This window comes from Spea bombifrons, chromosome 2 (genome assembly GCF_027358695.1).
Source record: "Spea bombifrons isolate aSpeBom1 chromosome 2, aSpeBom1.2.pri, whole genome shotgun sequence".
Lineage (NCBI taxonomy): Eukaryota > Metazoa > Chordata > Amphibia > Anura > Pelobatidae > Spea > Spea bombifrons.
In genome coordinates, this window is record NC_071088.1 from 132253841 (window position 1) to 132260632 (window position 6792).

Below are 6792 nucleotides of genomic sequence, written 5' to 3' on the forward strand. Positions count from 1 at the left end.
TCCATCTTTGCCAGTCTATGGGGGCCATTCAATGTAGGATGTAATGCAACTCACTAACACTGGGGACCACTGTTGCCCCCTCCCGCACAGCCATAGGGTGGAAATGGATTACTTTATTTTTTTGTGAAAATGCTTTTTCTTGCATCTGGCTTTTTTATATTAGATTTTGCACGTCCTCTATTCTCTGGATCGATGGCTTTGTAGATCATCGTTGGATGGCTCTTGAAAATGTAAAGATATTTTTTCCCCTACAGGTTTTCATCAGTATACCCCCTGGTAAATTTAATTACCCCCAACTTCTTGAGGTTGAGAATGAGGGTGATAGAGGGTCAGAGGACCCCCATTTTTTAGTCTGTTAGCCTAATATACTAGACAAACTGATTCCTTATCATACTGCCTTGCAGTAAATAATAGAATGGCTCAGTTTTAATCTTCCAGTGGACCATTGGAGAAATGAAAGTCTATGGAGGAAAGGACCTCATTAGTATAGAAATTAACAATGGATTTAGCTTGGTTTACCCAGAATTCATAGAACTGCTGACAGTTCTAAAATAGAAAAACTTTAATTAAGCGCTCAACATTTCAGTTGGTCACTTTAGTTTGGGGTCTTGGTTTTAGGTGTTTTTTGTATAAAATTTAAACTTGTCTGGTGGTCCAGTGTATTCTTAGGGTTCTGTCCATGTGCAGTACATACATCTGCAGCTCCCACATTGACTCCTTTTGGTCTACTGAACTATATGATGTCATATCATGACAGATCACAAGGTGGCCATGTGAGAGCTGTTGTTAAGAGGTTGGGGGTATAAAAGCACTGGCATAAATCCTTTTACAGCAGGGGATCCCTTTACTTTACCCTCCACCCTTGGAAAGTGGGACTACAGAGAGACAGCATGGAACAGTGCTGCAAAATGGGACAAGTAAAAAGCATGTCCTTATTTTATACAGCACTATGGTGTTCTCAGGGACTTCCACTTTGAAGACTGTTGCCGTACCAAAGCAGAGCAGCTGGAAGTGGAGAAAAAACATTTGTACGAGGCAAAGCTAAATATAGAAAATGTCATGTATTCCCAACTGCATGTCTCAAAGAAAGATCTGACACATGAGATCCATATCGCTTTGGTATACCGAAACATGAGAATCCTAAACGTGTTCAACAATAAATAAACCCTCACTTTCACCTTTGTTATAGGATGTAAGCCAAGTGTTAATCTTCCCTGCAGATCCTCTTGTGTAACGCCCACCCGAAAACTCATGAATTAAGAGGATTACATCATCTATCAAACATACGAGTCATAGTTAGGATGTTTAGCTACTTAACGTGTTTTACTTGGCCAGTGGAGAAAGTTAGAACATTCTCCTGGGGGAAGTTATGGGGAATTCCCAGAGTCTTAGGAAAGGCTCTGTATCATTTACCGTTATGTCTGCCCCAAACATTCCCCTTCTCTTACAAACTATTTACTGTGTAGTATTTAGCAAGAACATTTTTTGTAAATCAAGACTGAGAACAGATTAAACGTTACACCAGTCTATTATATTTAAAATGCTAAACCAAACGACAAATAGTGCTACACGCAAGGCCGGATTAAGGCACTGGAGACCGCAAATTCGCAAATTTAAGCACTTGATTTAGTCTAATAAAAGCGTGCTTGGAATGAGCTGAACTAAGAATGGACAAAATTCTAATCTCTCTACCTGGCGTCTTTTTTAACTCCCATCACAAAAGCATACCTCCCAACAGGTTCATTTTTCATGGGACAGTTACAATGTTGATCTCCCCAGACTATCTCAGGGAGTCATATAATGAATTTAGGTCTTTGCTATTGCAGTACAAACTTCCAGGATGTTTTTGAATGATATTCTCACTTTAAGTGAAATCCACAGAGAAATAATGATAAATATTATTTAATAATTTGTATAGGGCCAATATATATGGCACGGTTATGAAATAGGCCGCATCCTCGGCCTCGAGTAGTTGCCCTCAGCGGCGTGCTTAAACAGCCTGATGTCCTCATTGGCTCGAATGCTTGTTATGGTGGAATTGGGGTCTCTGGTAGTACTGCTCTGTAGGAGGTGGCATCCTGCAATTAGTGGGAGGAGCCTTCTACTTACAGCCGTATATAAACCCTGCTCTCCCTTCAGTCTGAGTCTGTGCTTGAGTGTTGCCAACCGTTTCCCTCATGTCCTGGCTACAGTTTGCTACCCTTACTTGAACCTGCCTGCCCTCACTTGACCTTCCGGATTTCAACCTTTGGACGGCTACCTGGACTCTCCTCTCTTCATGACCTCGGTTTGTTAACCCTTCATAAACCTGCCTTGACTCTCTGGACCGATTATAAACTGTTTAGTGTTTGGACAGCCTGCTTCTGGATGTCTAAACCCAGTCCTTACAATGGGTTAAATGAATAATATTACTAGACATACAGTAAGGAGTGAGTCTTTGAAAGGTGAGGCAGGGGTAGGTCAACCTGTCAAATCATAGGCTTCGCTTAAGAAATAGGCCTTAATGGATTCTGAGAAGGACTAGAGACAAGGGATAAGCTGGCGTAGGGCATTCCCAATGATAGGGCCGCTCTTGAGAACATGTTTCCACTGCTCCACAGTCCAGTGGGGGCGTGCTTTACACCACTCGATCCGACGCTTGGCATTGTACTTGGTGATGTGAGGCTCGCATGCAGCTGCTTGGCCGTGGAAACCCAATCCATGAAGCTCCCGCCGCATAGTTTTTGTGCCGATATTAATGCCAGTGGAAGTTTGGATCTCTTCAGCTATGGAATCAGCAGAGCGTTGGCAACTTTTGCGCACCATGAGCCTCAGGGCTCGGTGACTTTACGTTGTCTTCAGATTAGTGGCTGAGTTGCTGCTGTTCCTAAATGCTTCCACTTTCCAATAATACCATTTACAGTTGACCGTGGTGAGGCAGCACTATTATGCTTGCATGGATGTCTGTTTTATTTATATATACTCTGACTGGGGTCCAACAGACTTTATGGAGTACTTACACTGTTTGTATGATAGTGGTGCCTTTGTGCCAAACAAGGTACAAGGCTTTAATGCAAGCCAAACGGAGCAGCTGCTTTTGGTCCAGGATTAACATAGGGTCCCGCAATCGCTGTCCATTGATCCTCCTAAAAGCCAGTACCCAGCATTGTACCCAGGCGATGGAGGATCAAGCTTGTACGACTGAGGGTAGGTTTGTTCAGGTCCCCGTTATTATTAAAAACAATTCCTGGCCTGAAATGATCTCTGAAATTGTGAATAACATACGTCTTGATTCATAAAATCCCTTATTTGAAATGTGGACACCAGATGGCAGTGTTTTTCTGTAGTCCTCACAATCTTTAAAATTGAAAAAGTTGGAGACTTCTTTTTATGGCTGGACCATCTATTTATATGTGAATCTGTGATAACGGAAGGTTTAAATTATGAAAACCTCAATGTGGAGGCATGGAGACCTCCCATGTCCCTCTTGCCTCATATCCCATGACCAGTGAAAAAAAAAGGTTAAACCCAGAATCAGTCTTTTGGTGGGGATACTAAACCAGACCACTCTCTACTCTCTACCTGTGATGTGGAATGTGTATACCAGTTGGCACTGCCACTACATGGACGTATATAAACGTGCTCCTGTGCAGCAAGAAGAATATTACAATGCACATGTTAAGATGGTTAGAGAATAAAGACTGAGCACCATGCCTTCCCGAATGGTAATTCTGCTTTTCATTCACAACGGATTCTTGCTTGTATGGATGTTGAGGGGGAAGCATGATGGGGCAATGACCTACCTACCTAAATGGACAGCAGTTTTAAACAATTCCTTCTGTGGATGCAAGGAGAATAACAATGGCTCCTGCAGCCCCTGTGGGGCAAGGTACCCCAGTTCTTAAGGGCTCCCCAAGGCTTCTTGGTACCAAAATAGGCCTTTTACAATTGGCCCTAATCTCTCGTTAATGATCTTTGTAATGTTTTAATGCTGAGCAAAGTGACATGAGAATATGTGCACACACATGAGCACCAGTTTCACAGGTTTCATAACATATTCCAAGACACAGCCATTTTTATCCAAACCAGAATACATACATGGGGTTGGTTCCTCAACAAAGCTTACAAGGGTTCCCCATGTTTTTTTGTTATGCCACTGCATGTAGGACCACTTTCTTGGGCCCAGGCCTGGGCTAACATTGAGCTGATTTAACATGCCATCCATTCATGGGATGGGACAGACAAAAAATCTACTTGGAACCTGGCCATCTTTAAATTAATCCACCATAGCGTTAATGGTGGACCCTGCCCAATGGCCACCTAACAAACCAACCCTTATCTGTTATCAACATAGGGTCTTAATGCTGTTCATCTGCTATTAGGAAGCTTCCTGAGCGTTCCATAGAGCTGTGTTCCTCTGAACCGTAAGCCAACGTTATTGTGTCTGTTTTATTTCAGTGTAATAAAATACAATGGAACAGCTAATTAAATCTAATATATTTTTTTTGTGTACACTGCTGTGTTCTGGTGGAATTCCCGGTAGCCTCTAATCATTTGATCTACGGATAAAGGAGGCTTCTTTTTCAACGATATTAATTACCCTTACGTGTCTTTTCCTGGAATTTGTGGTACACTTAGTATTCTTTGGTTAGCAAAATAAATTTAATCCCTGTTCTGTTCTGGCATAATCCATTATGTCCAGTTACTCACAGTGGAATTTAGTAGTATGTAAAGATTATCTTCTGTAATCATTATGATGTAACAGATAATTTTCTTCTAATCTCTGAGCACGCTTCTGTACATTTCTACTTTCTTAAAAAAAAAAAAAAAACAGCGTAGTCCTTAAAATTGTATTTTGTGGCATAGATTAGGTCTTGTACAAGATGGAAATCAAAGGGCACCTTTAAACTGTAATAGAAACTCATTGTTTAGAAGGTCCTTATTTTGACTGATGGTGGATGAGGGTAAGTAGATAAAACCGGTTCAATAAAATGGTTTCAAGAATCTTTGAATGAACGTGGAAACGATGGTTCTGACAATAGGTTGCCAAACACACTGTATGACCTGCGTACAGAAAAGGCTCCCGGCAACCCACTATCTGCATTGTCCACCACCTCCAGTCCTGCGTTGGCACTGTAGCTTAGCTGTTAGGGACCAGGGACCAGGAACCAGACGGACACAAAACGTAAAATGCAATCACCTTTATTGTAATGACAATAGTGAACAAAGCCAAATCGTGATCCAAAAGCATATACCAAAAGACAAGCCGGGGTCAGGAACCAAGACAGATACTCAGACAAGCCGGGGTCAGGAATACAGAGATCAGCGAAGTCAGGAACAAGCCAGGAATCAGGAGCCGGGATGGACGTCAGAGAAAGCCAGGTCATACACAGGAATTCAGGAACACAGGAACACAGCAATAGCACTTGCAGCCGGAAACAACACAAGGGCAAGGAGGAAGTGAAGTTTAGCTGCTTAAATAGCCAAAAGGGGCTGGCTGTGGGCTGGACAATGGGCTGAGTCACAGGAGTGACAGGAGTGTAGCCATGGCAACCCAGCCAGGCTGTATAGCCTCCAGCAATGCAGCAGAAAAGCAGCTAGACCATAACATTAGCGTATTCAGTGCATGTACTGTCCTGAGTGAGTTATTACAGCAGCCCACCCCAAGCATCAGACAGAACCAATGCTGAGGTGAAAACATTCTCCATCAGGCCCTCCTCTGCACACGGCTCAGTATTTGCACTCGGCCCACCTCAGCCAAGTAGGGGGTCACTATTGTAGCCTGTGAGGAAGATGGTAAACATGAGCGGTTCAATGAGTTCTGGAACCGGCTGCATATCAGATCTAGGTGCAAATAGTGGCCGTGGAGGTCTCTGTCATGTCCCAATGGAGAGTAAAACACCACACATAAAACCCCACCCAAAATACAAGTGCCCCAAATCTGTGTCCAAGCTCCACAGTCTTTAGAGTCTCTGGTAAATGGGGAAACGTGGAACTCTGTACCAGGGGGAAGAATTAGTCCCAATGGACTCCCTGTACCCACCTCCCCAACAACAGAACACCTTCCAAGGCCAGGGCCCATAGTCTGTAAGGAGGAGGCTTTCTGTGACACGCACCTTGAACCAAGGCTACGTATATCTTACATGGGAGTCTTCAATAAGAAGAGTGGGCATGTGTCCCCTTTCCCCCATCAGTTCTATGAAAAGGCCACCCAAGGACTTAGGAGGTCCCTGCAGGATCTGCCCATAACCAGAGCCATTCCTTTCTTCTAGCAGTCTTTTTATCTGAGAAAAATGGTGTCTTTATGGATCCCTATTCCAAGCACTTTGCTACCCACTTAGGGTTAAACTGGTAAAAATAAATAGATTGTACAGTGGCTATCTTTATGCTAGAAGTAGTTTATCTCTGTGTTCATTCTGTCTGATAAAACTGCTTGCAATCCATTATTTGTCATTAATTTAAATAATTACAACTCCCAAATGTATCTCTTTCCTCTTCGAACATCCATCTTCAGAACGTGTGCTGGATGTGAGTTCATGAGTAATGTGTATGGAAACAGCAGAAAATGGGTTGTGAATAATTTATTGTAAATAAAATAAATCTAGCTTCATGTTAATGCCTTATTGAATTATACCACCGTAAAATGAAGGTACCTTCTCACGCAAGTCATCCAATGTGGTATGTCTCATAACGTGTGTTCGCTCCCCCCAATTCTGGGTTATACGTAGGTGAAGTGGGCCAGACCCTAAAACAACAAATGTATTCACATAATCAAAATGTGAATAGAAAACGGACGGACGAGTAGGAGAGCAC